The sequence below is a fragment of the Oncorhynchus kisutch genome, linkage group LG29, assembly GCF_002021735.2.
Source record: "Oncorhynchus kisutch isolate 150728-3 linkage group LG29, Okis_V2, whole genome shotgun sequence".
Classification (NCBI taxonomy): Eukaryota; Metazoa; Chordata; class Actinopteri; order Salmoniformes; family Salmonidae; genus Oncorhynchus; species Oncorhynchus kisutch.
The window spans coordinates 42,714,547-42,732,266 of NC_034202.2; the positions used below are offsets into that span (position 1 = coordinate 42,714,547).

The 17,720-nt window shown below is 50.3% G+C and overlaps 2 non-coding genes across 2 annotated transcripts; both read left to right on the forward strand.

Annotated features, from left to right (window-relative positions):
* The first annotated feature begins 1,937 nt into the window (after positions 1-1,937).
* On the forward strand, positions 1,938-2,091 carry LOC116358362 (5.8S ribosomal RNA). Its single transcript, XR_004206261.1, has one exon. It is a non-coding gene; the product is annotated as a 5.8S ribosomal RNA (ribosomal RNA).
* Positions 2,092-13,227: 11,136 nt separating this feature from the next.
* Positions 13,228-13,381, forward strand: LOC116358325 (5.8S ribosomal RNA). Its single transcript, XR_004206224.1, has one exon. It is a non-coding gene; the product is annotated as a 5.8S ribosomal RNA (ribosomal RNA).
* The last annotated feature ends 4,339 nt before the right edge of the window (positions 13,382-17,720 follow it).

A 17,720-nucleotide genomic window follows, 5' to 3' on the forward strand; every position in this document is an offset into this window, starting at 1 on the left:
AATTGCGGGATACACATAAACCCAGTGAGGTTCCGAGATTATATCGATAAATTGGCCTGAACGTCAATTACACACTTGGGGGTGGGTCGACCAGACAGGTACCGGCGCGAAATCAGAAACCTGGTTTTTGACAACAAGACTTCCATGTCCTAGAGAGACGGGGGTGGTGTCAAACTGATCAGGCCGAATAGAAAATAAGTACTGGGTACTTTTGAGGGATGTGAGCCCCTCGTAACCATGGTAATTTGGACATTTTCCGCCGGCGTCCGATTTAGTGGTTGGAACAGACCCTTCGGCGTCCGATTTATCCTAACTTTTGAGCCACGTTTCCCAGCTTGGTGATGGGAGGATATTGAGCTCTGCCCCGGCAGTTGCTCTATCCCAGCTATTACCTTGTGGGTTTGGTTCATCAATGACCATGGTTCTGGTCCAATGAAGGTGCCTGTCCCTTCGGCGACCGATTGGTGGTTGTTTAGTCCCGGTGAGGGCTAGCTCTCCAGTCCAGTCCCATACTTGTTTCACGGTGCGTCTCCATGGTTGTCCTCTGTTGTCCAGGGAGTTTAATTTCCTCTGACTGATTTGCATTCGTTTTCCACCTGGGAGGGACTCTATCGGCCGGCCTTTGGCTGGTGTTCTGATGGATGTTCCCTCCCGACCCAAGTGGATTTGCCTCTATCGGGGGAGCCCCTTTCGGAATTTTGGTCCCCTAATTTCGATACACTCCAGCCGCGCAACGTTCGTGCGATTTCGAGCCGAACTGTCTGACCAAGTGGCCCTCCATTGGTGTTCCGGTGCGGGGAGTGGCACACTCAGGCTGCGAAGCATGTGGTGATGGTCATCCCGTAACGCATCGGCACCAAAAACACGTATTCTCAAACCCTGTCTTCAAATGTGGACCTACCCGGTTGACCCAAGCGGTCTGTCTGAGGCCGGGCAGCGTCCGGGAAACCAAAGTATTTGGGTTCCGGGGAGTATGGTTGCAAAGCTGAAATTTAAAGGAATTGACGGAAGGGCACCACCAGGAGTGGGGCCTGCGGCTTAATTTGACTCAACACCGAAAACCTCACCCAGGCCGGACGGGATTGACAGGTTGAAAGCGGATCACACACTGAGCGGATCAGCGTGTGTCTACCCTTCACCGAGAGGAATTCCCAGTAAGCGCGGGTCATAAGCTCCGGTCCCTGCCCTTTGTACACACCGCCCGTCACTACTACCGATTGGAGAGGTCCTCGGATCGGCCCCGCTGAGGTCGGTCACGGCCCTGGCGGAGCGCCGAGAAGACGATCAATCTTGACTATCTAGAGGAAGTAAAAGTCGTAACAAGGTTTCCGTAGGTGAACCTGCGGAAGGATCATTAACGGGTTGCCAGCCGCCGGCATGGGGCTGAGCGCCGAAAATCCAGCTATGCTGCGGGTTGGGTAGGGTAGGGGGCTCACGCCTCCCGCCTCTCTCTTCTCCCGGCGCGGGTGTCATCGGTCCTAGCCCGCTTCCCCGCATTCCCCCCTTTGCCTGGGATGTGCCCGACTGGCTCCATCCCCTTTCCCCATTAGCCACGGTTGCATGACTCACCTATGGGCGGGTGGAGAGGCCGCTACCGAAGGGGACTGGGGGTGTCCGGTGAACCGGGACTTCCCAAAATGGTCTAACACTGATGTAAGCGGCTTGAGTATCGCCCCGTATCCTCGCGCGGCACTGGGAACCCAGTCAACTTCTCTGCGCCCCGGCGTAGGTGGGGGTTCAATGTCTGCGCGGCTTCCCTGGCGCTTCGGCGACGAGGACGCAAGCGCAGCTCCCGGAAGCCTCCCTATTCTTAAACCTTTGTCTTTGAACTTATGGCCTGGCGCTCTGGCGAAGTGCGGGTGGAGGAAAGGAGGGTAACCTCCCCATCTCTGCCCGGCCTCTGGCCTCTGCGTGCGTAATGAGAAAAACAAGAGTACAACTCTTAGCGGTGGATCACTCGGCTCGTGCGTCGATGAAGAACGCAGCTAGCTGCGAGAACTAATGTGAATTGCAGGACACATTGATCATTGACACTTCGAACGCACTTTGCGGCCCCATGTTCCTCCTGGGGCTACGCCTGTCTGAGGGTCGCTTTGTCATCAATCGGAACCTCTGGGTTTCCGCAGCTGGGGCAGCTGGGGCAGTCATGTGGTGTATAGAAGACCCCTTTGCCCAGTGTCGATCGGGGGCCTGAGTCCTTCTGATCGAGGCTCAGCCCGTGGACGGTGTGAGGCCGGTAACGGAAGGGAGTCGGGTTCAGATCCCCGAATTTGGAGTGGCGGAGATGGGCGCCGCGAGGCGTCCAGTGCGGTAATGTGACCGATCCCGGAGAAGCTGGCGGGAGCCCCGGGGAGAGTTCAGGGGCGCCCTGGAATGGGTTCGCCCCGAGAGAGGGGCCCAAGCCCTGGAAAGCGTCGCGTTCCCAGCGGCGTCCGGTGAGCTCTCGCTGGCCATTCAAAATCCGGGGGAGAGGGTGTAAGCAGGCACTCGATCCAATCTTTTTTTGGGACGGAAGGCGTCTTCCTCCACCTCCCCTCTTCAGTACAAATGGGTCACCAGGTGCACATAGAAGCACCAGGAGTCAGAGTCCAGATGCCCAGAGAGAGAGTGGGCAATCGGACTAAGGAAGGTGGGTACAGGTAGAAAAGTACCACCGGCACCCGGTAACCCAAAACGGACGTCGTGCACCCGGTAACCCAAAGACCCAAGAGAGAGTGGGCAAGTCAGAGTCCGATAGCCCAAAAAGAGAGTGGGCAATCGGACTAAGGAAGGTGGGTACAGGTAGAAAAGTACCACCGGCACCCGGTAACCCAAAACGGACGTTGTGCACCCGGTAACCCAAAGACCCAAGAGAGAGTGGGCAAGTCAGAGTCCGATAGCCCAAAAAGAGAGTGGGCAATCGGACTAAGGAAGGTGGGTACAGGTAGAAAAGTACCACCGGCACCCGGTAACCCAAAACGGACGTCGTGCACCCGGTAACCCAAAGACCCAAGAGAGAGTGGGCAAGTCAGAGTCCGATAGCCCAAAAAGAGAGTGGGCAATCGGACTAAGGAAGGTGGGTACAGGTAGAAAAGTACCACCGGCACCCGGTAACCCAAAACGGACGTTGTGCACCCGGTAACCCAAAGACCCAAGAGAGAGTGGGCAAGTCAGAGTCCGATAGCCCAAAAAGAGAGTGGGCAATCGGACTAAGGAAGGTGGGTACAGGTAGAAAAGTACCACCGGCACCCGGTAACCCAAAACGGACGTTGTGCACCCGGTAACCCAAAGACCCAAGAGAGAGTGGGCAAGTCAGAGTCCGATAGCCCAAAAAGAGAGTGGGCAATCGGACTAAGGAAGGTGGGTACAGGTAGAAAAGTACCACCGGCACCCGGTAACCCAAAACGGACGTTGTGCACCCGGTAACCCAAAGACCCAAGAGAGAGTGGGCAAGTCAGAGTCCGATAGCCCAAAAAGAGAGTGGGCAATCGGACTAAGGAAGGTGGGTACCAGGTAGAAAAGTACCATCGGTACCTGGTAACCCAAAACGGACGTCGTGCACCCGGTAACCCAAAGACCCAAGAGAGAGTGGGCAAGTCAGAGTCCGATAGCCCAAAAAGAGAGTGGGCAATCGGACTAAGGAAGGTGGGTACCAGGTAGAAAAGTACCATCGGTACCTGGTAACCCAAAACGGACGTCGTGCACCCGGTAACCCAAAGACCCAAGAGAGAGTGGGCAAGTCAGAGTCCGATAGCCCAAAAAGAGAGTGGGCAATCGGACTAAGGAAGGTGGGTACAGGTAGTACCACCGGTAACCCAGAGTGGACTTAGGTTCTGGGTGGAAAGCGGCCGGGTGACCAGGTGCACATGGGCCTTTTTGGGTGACCAGGTGCACGAGGGCCTTTTTGGGTGACCAGGTGCACGAGGTCCATTTTGGGTGACCAGGTGCACGAGGTCCATTTTGGGTGACCAGGTGCACGAGGTCCATTTTGGGTGACCAGGTGCACGCGGTTCTTAACAGCGCGGCTATCTGCTTTATTGCCGGGGAAGGGTGCTTAAGTGTGGGTGCCCTGGTTCACCTGGTGTGCAAGGTTGTGGAGGTGGGGGGGGGTCCCCTGCTGGAATCATCCCCGGAAATAGAGGGTTGTTCCCCGGGTGGTGAGTGAGGGCCTAACTGCCTGTATGTGTACTCTCATGCCCAGAGAGAGAGGCCTGTTCCTGGATAGGGAGTTAGGCCTTTAGGTCTGAAGGTCAATAGTTCCACTGTCCTTAAGGGGGGCAGAGCAGTCAGCCTCTGTGGAGGTGAGCTGCTCTGTCCCCCTTTTTTTTTGGCCTAATTCCCCAATCACCATACCCAGAGTTGGACATAGTGCAATTTCTGTGATTTATTTACCATCCATTTTGGGTTACCAGATGCACGTTTTCAATCACCAGGTGCACAACAATGTGTATCCATCAGAATAGTTTAAACAGTCCATAAAGCACTCAGGACGGGCGCCCATGGATAGAGGGCCATGGATAGATGCCCACTATCATAGTCCCATAGTGGGTATTAATATCAGAATGACCGACAAGTGCATTTAGGACAGTCTTTTTATTTTTAGGTTACCAGGTGCCTACCTTCAAACACCTTACGAGGTGACTACTTTAAATTAGGAGATTATTTTTAGGTTACCAGTTGACCGGCTATTTATTTTTTCCTGCCAAAATCGGTATTTTTCATAAAATGATTAAAAATACTTCCCGAGGGGCTAGAGGTCCCAAATTTCGTCTCATACCCTCTCTCTCAATGGGCAACAAGTAGAGCATGTCAAAAACAAATTGCCCTAACAGGCACCTATGTTTCCGGTAACATCCACTATTTTCCAAAAACTTAAAACACGATTTTCTATTAAAATGTTCTATACAAAAACGGTTTTAATTCAATGTAAATTATCGTCTATTTGTGCCCTTTCGTTTAAAAAAAACCCCATCCAGATTGGATATGTACTTTTTGATTTATTCACGTTTTGGTGTTTCAGCATATAGCCCAAGATGGCTGCCAACAAAGGTCAAATAAGGCCTTGAGGCCAGATAGAGGCATATAAACTGGTTAGGGGTGTTTGGCCTTTAGGCTTGTATGTCCCTTCATCCCATGAGAGAGAGTTTAGCCTTTTAAGCCTCTCTGTGTCCTCTCATTCCCAGAAAAAGTCCCTTTACAGGTTAGGTCAAATAAGGCCTTGAGGCCTGTTTGTGACCTCTGATGCCCAGATAGAGGCATATAAACTGGTTAGGGGTGTTTGGCCTTTAGGCTTGTATGTCCCTTCATCCCATGAGAGAGAGTTTAGCCTTTTAAGCCTCTCTGTGTCCTCTCATTCCCAGAAAAAGTCCCTTTACAGGTTAGGTCAAATAAGGCCTTGAGGCCTGTTTGTGACCTCTGATGCCCAGATAGAGGCATATAAACTGGTTAGGGGTGTTTGGCCTTTAGGCTTGTATGTCCCTTCATCCCATGAGAGAGAGTTTAGCCTTTTAAGCCTCTCTGTGTCCTCTCATTCCCAGAAAAAGTCCCTTTACAGGTTAGGTCAAATAAGGCCTTGAGGCCTGTTTGTGACCTCTGATGCCCAGATAGAGGCATATAAACTGGTTAGGGGTGTTTGGCCTTTAGGCTTGTATGTCCCTTCATCCCATGAGAGAGAGTTTAGCCTTTTAAGCCTCTCTGTGTCCTCTCATTCCCAGAAAAAGTCATTTTACCGGTTAGGTCAAATAAGGCCTTGAGGCCTGTTTGTGACCTCTGATGCCCAGATAGAGGCATATAAACTGGTTAGGGGTGTTTGGCCTTTAGGCTTGTATGTCCCTTCATCCCATGAGAGAGAGTTTAGCCTTTTAAGCCTCTCTGTGTCCTCTCATTCCCAGAAAAAGTCATTTTACCGGTTAGGTCAAATAAGGCCTTGAGGCCTGTTTGTGACCTCTGATGCCCAGATAGAGGCATATAAACTGGTTAGGGGTGTTTGGCCTTTAGGCTTGTATGTCCCTTCATCCCATGAGAGAGAGTTTAGCCTTTTAAGCCTCTCTGTGTCCTCTCATTCCCAGAAAAAGTCCCTTTACAGGTTAGGTCAAATAAGGCCTTGAGGCCTGTTTGTGACCTCTGATGCCCAGATAGAGGCATATAAACTGGTTAGGGGTGTTTGGCCTTTAGGCTTGTATGTCCCTTCATCCCATGAGAGAGAGTTTAGCCTTTTAAGCCTCTCTGTGTCCTCTCATTCCCAGAAAAAGTCATTTTACCGGTTAGGTCAAATAAGGCCTTGAGGCCTGTTTGTGACCTCTGATGCCCAGATAGAGGCATATAACCTGGTTAGGGGTGTTTGGCCTTTAGGCCTGTATGTCCCTTCATCCCATGAGAGAGAGTTTAACCTTTTAAGCCTCTCTGTGTCCTCTCATTCTCTGAAAAAGGCATGTCAACCGGTTAGGTCAAATAAGGCCTTGAGGCCAGGGCAGTGGGTTTTGTCCCAGGCCAGGCCAGTGGCTTTCTGGCCTATGGGCCTATGGACCTATGGTCCTTTTTTTGGTTATCCGGCCCCTGTGGGGAAAAAAAATGATTACCCAGGCCTGGCATGAACACTTGACCCGGTGATTGTGAGTCAAGCTCCCTAACCATTAAGCCATACAGCCTTTCGTGAGTAAAGAGACAGCGATGTGAGCTTTATAGTCAAATTCTCCTTCCCCGTCCATTTTGTCCCATATTGGGCCTCTGCTGGGGCCCACACCTGGTGCCCACACCTTGGGCTGTGGGTTAGCAGGCCCTGTGGGGAAAAAAAGACGCTGATCCTTGCGGGTCTCGAACCCTTGCCTGACAATTCTCAGGCAAGTCCGCTACCCACAGGGCCAAACGTCCTTTCACGAATAAAGAGACAACGAGGTGAGCTTTATGGTCAAATTCTCCTTCCCCGTCCAATTAGTCCCATATTGGGCCACAGGTGGGGCGCATTAAGCCCTGGTTAGGGTTAGGTGTTTGTTTGAGCAAACAGAGAGACACGGAGGAAGGCAGGAGAGAGAAGCTATGAGTAGCAGACCAAGACGCGACTGTGGACTTTGTTGTAAACAGAATATAGTGCGGCTAGATCGACATTTGAAGTCTGTACATGCACTTAAGTTCGGTACTATGGAATGGACGAATGCTATGCAATTTAGCCGGTTTTCGACTGAGAGACAGCAGCCCGAATCAGTGCTTGAACCGCGGCCGGAGGACCCTGTGATTTTGCAGCAGCTGGTGGACGAGGGTGAGCAGCAGCTAGTGGACGAGGGTGAGCAGCAGCAGCTGGTGGCCGAGGGGGATCAGACGGCAGGTTCTTCGGCGGCGGTGCAGCCAACCAGTCAGGTCCGTAGTGAACTGTGCTCGGAACCGAGGGAGCAAGGCTGCGTCGTGGCGACTTCTACTGAGAGCGAGAGTGATGAAGACGGCGGTGTGCCATCCCGAATGCAGGTTTGGAGTAATGCAATTTTGACTCAGTATGAACACTATATTGTGGGTACAGCCCCTTCAGTTAAACGAATTGACAATAGTCGCACCAGTATGTCCCGAGTACGGGAATTCCTCCGCATTATGTCGGAGGACAAGGCCAATGAAGGACTGTGTTTTCTGGATAACTACAGACGTGTGTCTGTGTGGTATGCTCAATGTGACGGCCGTGGTTTGGCACCATCCACCTTAAAAATGTACCGAGCTGATGTTAGAGGTTTCCTCAATTATCTTATTCAGTTCCGGCCAAATGGTATGCAAGCTAAGGTCGTTGCAATTCGAAAGATGTTACTGTGCTTGGCGAAGATGGACAGGGACTCGCGGCAGAGCCAGGCAACGCATAGGGCAAAATTCCGCCAACGCTGCAGGGACGAGGTGCTCAGCGCTGCGGAGTTAAAACGCTTTGTTGAGCTAAGCAATCGAGCCATTCCTTCAGTTCTCAGTAGGCTGGAGGAACGTGCCACATGCTCTGACAGGCGTAGGTTTGCAGCTCTCATGTCCAGCCGGTTGGCCATATTTAATGGCACTCGACGATCCCCAGTCACAATGTTTAGTGTGACTGATTTCAGTGAAATAACCCCTGAAGGTGGGGGTTATCAGATGTCTATAGCTTCCCACAAAACTAACTATAGCTTCGGGGAGTGCAGAATTGTTCTATGTCAGGAGGAATACACTTGGCTTCAACGATTCCATAAAATCAGGCCTCATCTGAGTGGATTGACCTCAGACACAGAACTGTTCTTTTTCACATCCTGCGGTCAACCCTACGGTAATCTGTGTGAGTATGTGGGGCAAATCTTTGAAGAGTTTGGCATTGGAAGTAAAGTGACCTTTGGTACAATTCGACGCAGTGTTGCCACGTTGAACTTTAACCAAGGCTCAGTTACAGACCGGGGAACTGTTGCTGACCATATGTGTCACTCTCTGGAAACCCAGGCACGTCACTACAGGTACCATAATCTGCCCAAAAATGCCAGCCGGGCCCGGGCACTGATTGAGGGTCAAATCAATCAATGATTAACTGATTAAATAAAGCATATTTGTTTGAAATTCACCCTTGTATTTGTGTCATTATGCATTAAAATGATTAAAAATGTGTTTAATCCGCATCCACAAAAATATGTGAAAGTGTCCATAAATAATTTAATTTTTGGGTTACCGGGTGCACGGGTCTATTTTGGGTTACCAGATGCACGTTTTCAATCACCAGGTGCACGGGTCTATTTCCTCCTCCAGCACTTGGCTAACAGTCCATAAAGCACCCAGGACGGCCCTGAGTGAAAGAGGGCCGTAGTAGGGTGCTCCTATAGCGGGCATTAAAATCAGAATGACCGTTAAATGCATTTATGACCATATTTGTATTTTGGGTTACCGCTTCCATAGCAATCAGTATCCATCGTGAAATTTCAAAGTGTCCATAATGCACTCAGGTCGCCCCGACAGAGAGAGGGCCGTAGTAGGGTGTTTCCATAGCGGGCATTAATATCAGAATGACCCTTAAATGCATTTAGGACCATATTTGTATTTTGGGTTACCGCTTCTATAGCAATCAGTATCCATCGTGATATTTTAAACAGCCAATAAAGCACTCATCGGTATTTTTCATAAAATGATTAAAAATACTTCCCGAGGGGCTAGAGGTCCCAAATTTCGTCTCATACCCTCTCTCTCAATGGGCAACAAGTAGAGCATGTCAAAAACAAATTGCCCTAACAGGCACCTATGTTTCCGGTAACATTCACTATTTTCCCAAAACTTAAAACGCAATTTTCTATTAAAATGTTCTATACAAAAACGGTTCTAATTAAAAGTAAATTATCGTCTATTTGTGCCCTTTCGTTTAAAAAAAACCCCATCCAGATTGGATATGTACTTTTTGATTTATTCACGTTTTGGTGTACCGGCATATAGCCCATATAGCCCAAGATGGCTGTAACCGGACAGTATTTTAATATTTAGGTTCCCAGGTGCACATTTTCAATCACCAGGTGCACGGAGGTATAGGGTCCCCCATGGATAAAGGTCCGTATTAGGGTGGTCCCAAGTGGGCATTCATTTTTTGTAACACCGCTAATGTAATTTTTGGGTTACCGGGTGCACGGGTCTATTTTGGGTTACCAGATGCACGGTTTCAATCACCAGGTGCACGGCTCTATTTCCTCCTCCAGCACTTGTCAAACAGTCCATAAAGCACCCAGGACGGCCCTGAGTGAAAGAGGGCCGTAGTAGGGTGCTCCTATAGCGGGCATTAAAATCAGAATGACCGTTAAATGCATTTATGACCATATTTGTGTTTTTGGGTTACCGCTTCTATAGCAATCAGTATCCATCGTGAAATTTCAAAGTGTCCATAATGCACTCAGGTCGCCCCCGACAGAGAGAGGGCCGTAGTAGGGTGTTTCCATAGCGGGCATTAATATCAGAATGACCCTTAAATGCATTTAGGACCATATTTGAATTTTTGGGTTACCAGATGCACGTTTTCAATCACCAGGTGCACGGTTTCAATCACCAGGTGCACGGCTCTATTTCCTCCTCCAGCACTTGTCAAACAGTCCATAAAGCACCCAGGACGGCCCTGAGTGAAAGAGGGCCGTAGTAGGGTGCTCCTATAGCGGGCATTAAAATCAGAATGACCGTTAAATGCATTTATGACCATATTTGTGTTTTTGGGTTACCAGATGCACGGTTTCAATCACCAGGTGCACGGCTCTATTTCCTCCTCCAGCACTTGTCTAACAGTCCATAAAGCACCCAGGACGGCCCTGAGTGAAAGAGGGCCGTAGTAGGGTGCTCCTATAGTGGGCATTAAAATCAGAATGACCGTTAAATGCATTTATGACCATATTTGTGTTTTTGGGTTACCGCTTCTATAGCAATCAGTATCCATCGTGATATTTTAAACAGCCAATAAAGCACTCATCGGTATTTTTCATAAAATGATTAAAAATACTTCCCGAGGGGCTAGAGGTCCCAAATTTCGTCTCATACCCTCTCTCTCAATGGGCAACAAGTAGAGCATGTCAAAAACAAATTGCCCTAACAGGCACCTATGTTTCCGGTAACATTCACTATTTTCCCAAAACTTAAAACGCAATTTTCTATTAAAATGTTCTATACAAAAACGGTTCTAATTAAAAGTAAATTATCGTCTATTTGTGCCCTTTCGTTTAAAAAAAACCCCATCCAGATTGGATATGTACTTTTTGATTTATTCACGTTTTGGTGTACCGGCATATAGCCCATATAGCCCAAGATGGCTGTAACCGGACAGTATTTTAATATTTAGGTTCCCAGGTGCACATTTTCAATCACCAGGTGCACGGAGGTATAGGGTCCCCCATGGATAAAGGTCCGTATTAGGGTGGTCCCAAGCGGGCATTCATTTTTTGTAACACCGCTAATGTAATTTTTGGGTTACCAGATGCACGTTTTCAATCACCAGGTGCACGGCTGTGAAAAGTGTGGACTCTGCCATTTTTCCGACCAATTTCTGTAATTTTCAGAAAATGATTAAAAATACTTCCCGAAGAGCTAGAGGTCCCAAATTTCGTCTCATACCCTCTCTCGTGATGGGCAACAATTGCATCATATCAAAAACATTTCGCATTCACAGGCACCTATGTTTCCTGTAACATTCACTTTTTTCCCAAAACTTAAAACACGATTTTCTATTAAAATGTTTTCTACAAAAACGGTTTTAATTCCATGTAAATGCTCGTCTATATGTGCCCTTTCGTTTAAAATAAACCCCATCCAGATTGGATGTGTACTTTTTGATTTATTCACGTTTTGTGTTTAACAGAATTTTACCCCCAATTGCGGGATACACATAAACCCAGTGAGGTTCCGAGATTATATCGATAAATTGGCCTGAACGTCAATTACACACTTGGGGGTGGGTCGACCAGACAGGTACCGGCGCGAAATCAGAAACCTGGTTTTTGACAACAAGACTTCCATGTCCTAGAGAGACGGGGGTGGTGTCAAACTGATCAGGCCGAATAGAAAATAAGTACTGGGTACTTTTGAGGGATGTGAGCCCCTCGTAACCATGGTAATTTGGACATTTTCCGCCGGCGTCCGATTTAGTGGTTGGAACAGACCCTTCGGCGTCCGATTTATCCTAACTTTTGAGCCACGTTTCCCAGCTTGGTGATGGGAGGATATTGAGCTCTGCCCCGGCAGTTGCTCTATCCCAGCTATTACCTTGTGGGTTTGGTTCATCAATGACCATGGTTCTGGTCCAATGAAGGTGCCTGTCCCTTCGGCGACCGATTGGTGGTTGTTTAGTCCCGGTGAGGGCTAGCTCTCCAGTCCAGTCCCATACTTGTTTCACGGTGCGTCTCCATGGTTGTCCTCTGTTGTCCAGGGAGTTTAATTTCCTCTGACTGATTTGCATTCGTTTTCCACCTGGGAGGGACTCTATCGGCCGGCCTTTGGCTGGTGTTCTGATGGATGTTCCCTCCCGACCCAAGTGGATTTGCCTCTATCGGGGGAGCCCCTTTCGGAATTTTGGTCCCCTAATTTCGATACACTCCAGCCGCGCAACGTTCGTGCGATTTCGAGCCGAACTGTCTGACCAAGTGGCCCTCCATTGGTGTTCCGGTGCGGGGAGTGGCACACTCAGGCTGCGAAGCATGTGGTGATGGTCATCCCGTAACGCATCGGCACCAAAAACACGTATTCTCAAACCCTGTCTTCAAATGTGGACCTACCCGGTTGACCCAAGCGGTCTGTCTGAGGCCGGGCAGCGTCCGGGAAACCAAAGTATTTGGGTTCCGGGGAGTATGGTTGCAAAGCTGAAATTTAAAGGAATTGACGGAAGGGCACCACCAGGAGTGGGGCCTGCGGCTTAATTTGACTCAACACCGAAAACCTCACCCAGGCCGGACGGGATTGACAGGTTGAAAGCGGATCACACACTGAGCGGATCAGCGTGTGTCTACCCTTCACCGAGAGGAATTCCCAGTAAGCGCGGGTCATAAGCTCCGGTCCCTGCCCTTTGTACACACCGCCCGTCACTACTACCGATTGGAGAGGTCCTCGGATCGGCCCCGCTGAGGTCGGTCACGGCCCTGGCGGAGCGCCGAGAAGACGATCAATCTTGACTATCTAGAGGAAGTAAAAGTCGTAACAAGGTTTCCGTAGGTGAACCTGCGGAAGGATCATTAACGGGTTGCCAGCCGCCGGCATGGGGCTGAGCGCCGAAAATCCAGCTATGCTGCGGGTTGGGTAGGGTAGGGGGCTCACGCCTCCCGCCTCTCTCTTCTCCCGGCGCGGGTGTCATCGGTCCTAGCCCGCTTCCCCGCATTCCCCCCTTTGCCTGGGATGTGCCCGACTGGCTCCATCCCCTTTCCCCATTAGCCACGGTTGCATGACTCACCTATGGGCGGGTGGAGAGGCCGCTACCGAAGGGGACTGGGGGTGTCCGGTGAACCGGGACTTCCCAAAATGGTCTAACACTGATGTAAGCGGCTTGAGTATCGCCCCGTATCCTCGCGCGGCACTGGGAACCCAGTCAACTTCTCTGCGCCCCGGCGTAGGTGGGGGTTCAATGTCTGCGCGGCTTCCCTGGCGCTTCGGCGACGAGGACGCAAGCGCAGCTCCCGGAAGCCTCCCTATTCTTAAACCTTTGTCTTTGAACTTATGGCCTGGCGCTCTGGCGAAGTGCGGGTGGAGGAAAGGAGGGTAACCTCCCCATCTCTGCCCGGCCTCTGGCCTCTGCGTGCGTAATGAGAAAAACAAGAGTACAACTCTTAGCGGTGGATCACTCGGCTCGTGCGTCGATGAAGAACGCAGCTAGCTGCGAGAACTAATGTGAATTGCAGGACACATTGATCATTGACACTTCGAACGCACTTTGCGGCCCCATGTTCCTCCTGGGGCTACGCCTGTCTGAGGGTCGCTTTGTCATCAATCGGAACCTCTGGGTTTCCGCAGCTGGGGCAGCTGGGGCAGTCATGTGGTGTATAGAAGACCGCTTTGCCCAGTGTCGATCGGGGGCCTGAGTCCTTCTGATCGAGGCTCAGCCCGTGGACGGTGTGAGGCCGGTAACGGAAGGGAGTCGGGTTCAGATCCCCGAATTTGGAGTGGCGGAGATGGGCGCCGCGAGGCGTCCAGTGCGGTAATGTGACCGATCCCGGAGAAGCTGGCGGGAGCCCCGGGGAGAGTTCAGGGGCGCCCTGGAATGGGTTCGCCCCGAGAGAGGGGCCCAAGCCCTGGAAAGCGTCGCGTTCCCAGCGGCGTCCGGTGAGCTCTCGCTGGCCATTCAAAATCCGGGGGAGAGGGTGTAAGCAGGCACTCGATCCAATCTTTTTTTGGGACGGAAGGCGTCTTCCTCCACCTCCCCTCTTCAGTACAAATGGGTCACCAGGTGCACATAGAAGCACCAGGAGTCAGAGTCCAGATGCCCAGAGAGAGAGTGGGCAATCGGACTAAGGAAGGTGGGTACAGGTAGAAAAGTACCACCGGCACCCGGTAACCCAAAACGGACGTCGTGCACCCGGTAACCCAAAGACCCAAGAGAGAGTGGGCAAGTCAGAGTCCGATAGCCCAAAAAGAGAGTGGGCAATCGGACTAAGGAAGGTGGGTACAGGTAGAAAAGTACCACCGGCACCCGGTAACCCAAAACGGACGTTGTGCACCCGGTAACCCAAAGACCCAAGAGAGAGTGGGCAAGTCAGAGTCCGATAGCCCAAAAAGAGAGTGGGCAATCGGACTAAGGAAGGTGGGTACAGGTAGAAAAGTACCACCGGCACCCGGTAACCCAAAACGGACGTCGTGCACCCGGTAACCCAAAGACCCAAGAGAGAGTGGGCAAGTCAGAGTCCGATAGCCCAAAAAGAGAGTGGGCAATCGGACTAAGGAAGGTGGGTACAGGTAGAAAAGTACCACCGGCACCCGGTAACCCAAAACGGACGTTGTGCACCCGGTAACCCAAAGACCCAAGAGAGAGTGGGCAAGTCAGAGTCCGATAGCCCAAAAAGAGAGTGGGCAATCGGACTAAGGAAGGTGGGTACAGGTAGAAAAGTACCACCGGCACCCGGTAACCCAAAACGGACGTTGTGCACCCGGTAACCCAAAGACCCAAGAGAGAGTGGGCAAGTCAGAGTCCGATAGCCCAAAAAGAGAGTGGGCAATCGGACTAAGGAAGGTGGGTACAGGTAGAAAAGTACCACCGGCACCCGGTAACCCAAAACGGACGTTGTGCACCCGGTAACCCAAAGACCCAAGAGAGAGTGGGCAAGTCAGAGTCCGATAGCCCAAAAAGAGAGTGGGCAATCGGACTAAGGAAGGTGGGTACCAGGTAGAAAAGTACCATCGGTACCTGGTAACCCAAAACGGACGTCGTGCACCCGGTAACCCAAAGACCCAAGAGAGAGTGGGCAAGTCAGAGTCCGATAGCCCAAAAAGAGAGTGGGCAATCGGACTAAGGAAGGTGGGTACAGGTAGTACCACCGGTAACCCAGAGTGGACTTAGGTTCTGGGTGGAAAGCGGCCGGGTGACCAGGTGCACATGGGCCTTTTTGGGTGACCAGGTGCACGAGGGCCTTTTTGGGTGACCAGGTGCACGAGGTCCATTTTGGGTGACCAGGTGCACGAGGTCCATTTTGGGTGACCAGGTGCACGAGGTCCATTTTGGGTGACCAGGTGCACGCGGTTCTTAACAGCGCGGCTATCTGCTTTATTGCCGGGGAAGGGTGCTTAAGTGTGGGTGCCCTGGTTCACCTGGTGTGCAAGGTTGTGGAGGTGGGGGGGGGTCCCCTGCTGGAATCATCCCCGGAAATAGAGGGTTGTTCCCCGGGTGGTGAGTGAGGGCCTAACTGCCTGTATGTGTACTCTCATGCCCAGAGAGAGAGGCCTGTTCCTGGATAGGGAGTTAGGCCTTTAGGTCTGAAGGTCAATAGTTCCACTGTCCTTAAGGGGGGCAGAGCAGTCAGCCTCTGTGGAGGTGAGCTGCTCTGTCCCCCTTTTTTTTTGGCCTAATTCCCCAATCACCATACCCAGAGTTGGACATAGTGCAATTTCTGTGATTTATTTACCATCCATTTTGGGTTACCAGATGCACGTTTTCAATCACCAGGTGCACAACAATGTGTATCCATCAGAATAGTTTAAACAGTCCATAAAGCACTCAGGACGGGCGCCCATGGATAGAGGGCCATGGATAGATGCCCACTATCATAGTCCCATAGTGGGTATTAATATCAGAATGACCGACAAGTGCATTTAGGACAGTCTTTTTATTTTTAGGTTACCAGGTGCCTACCTTCAAACACCTTACGAGGTGACTACTTTAAATTAGGAGATTATTTTTAGGTTACCAGTTGACCGGCTATTTATTTTTTCCTGCCAAAATCGGTATTTTTCATAAAATGATTAAAAATACTTCCCGAGGGGCTAGAGGTCCCAAATTTCGTCTCATACCCTCTCTCTCAATGGGCAACAAGTAGAGCATGTCAAAAACAAATTGCCCTAACAGGCACCTATGTTTCCGGTAACATCCACTATTTTCCAAAAACTTAAAACACGATTTTCTATTAAAATGTTCTATACAAAAACGGTTTTAATTCAATGTAAATTATCGTCTATTTGTGCCCTTTCGTTTAAAAAAAACCCCATCCAGATTGGATATGTACTTTTTGATTTATTCACGTTTTGGTGTTTCAGCATATAGCCCAAGATGGCTGCCAACAAAGGTCAAATAAGGCCTTGAGGCCAGATAGAGGCATATAAACTGGTTAGGGGTGTTTGGCCTTTAGGCTTGTATGTCCCTTCATCCCATGAGAGAGAGTTTAGCCTTTTAAGCCTCTCTGTGTCCTCTCATTCCCAGAAAAAGTCCCTTTACAGGTTAGGTCAAATAAGGCCTTGAGGCCTGTTTGTGACCTCTGATGCCCAGATAGAGGCATATAAACTGGTTAGGGGTGTTTGGCCTTTAGGCTTGTATGTCCCTTCATCCCATGAGAGAGAGTTTAGCCTTTTAAGCCTCTCTGTGTCCTCTCATTCCCAGAAAAAGTCCTTTACCGGTTAGGTCAAATAAGGCCTTGAGGCCTGTTTGTGACCTCTGATGCCCAGATAGAGGCATATAAACTGGTTAGGGGTGTTTGGCCTTTAGGCTTGTATGTCCCTTCATCCCATGAGAGAGAGTTTAGCCTTTTAAGCCTCTCTGTGTCCTCTCATTCCCAGAAAAAGTCATTTTACCGGTTAGGTCAAATAAGGCCTTGAGGCCTGTTTGTGACCTCTGATGCCCAGATAGAGGCATATAAACTGGTTAGGGGTGTTTGGCCTTTAGGCTTGTATGTCCCTTCATCCCATGAGAGAGAGTTTAGCCTTTTAAGCCTCTCTGTGTCCTCTCATTCCCAGAAAAAGTCCCTTTACAGGTTAGGTCAAATAAGGCCTTGAGGCCTGTTTGTGACCTCTGATGCCCAGATAGAGGCATATAAACTGGTTAGGGGTGTTTGGCCTTTAGGCTTGTATGTCCCTTCATCCCATGAGAGAGAGTTTAGCCTTTTAAGCCTCTCTGTGTCCTCTCATTCCCAGAAAAAGTCCCTTTACAGGTTAGGTCAAATAAGGCCTTGAGGCCTGTTTGTGACCTCTGATGCCCAGATAGAGGCATATAAACTGGTTAGGGGTGTTTGGCCTTTAGGCTTGTATGTCCCTTCATCCCATGAGAGAGAGTTTAGCCTTTTAAGCCTCTCTGTGTCCTCTCATTCTCTGAAAAAGGCATGTCAACCGGTTAGGTCAAATAAGGCCTTGAGGCCTGTTTGTGACCTCTGATGCCCAGATAGAGGCATATAACCTGGTTAGGGGTGTTTGGCCTTTAGGCCTGTATGTCCCTTCATCCCATGAGAGAGAGTTTAACCTTTTAAGCCTCTCTGTGTCCTCTCATTCTCTGAAAAAGGCATGTCAACCGGTTAGGTCAAATAAGGCCTTGAGGCCAGGGCAGTGGGTTTTGTCCCAGGCCAGGCCAGTGGCTTTCTGGCCTATGGGCCTATGGGCCTATGGACCTATGGTCCTTTTTTTGGTTATCAGGCCCCTGTGGGGAAAAAAAATGATTACCCAGGCCTGGCATGAACACTTGACCCGGTGATTGTGAGTCAAGCTCCCTAACCATTAAGCCATACAGCCTTTCGTGAGTAAAGAGACAGCGATGTGAGCTTTATAGTCAAATTCTCCTTCCCCGTCCATTTTGTCCCATATTGGGCCTCTGCTGGGGCCCACACCTGGTGCCCACACCTTGGGCT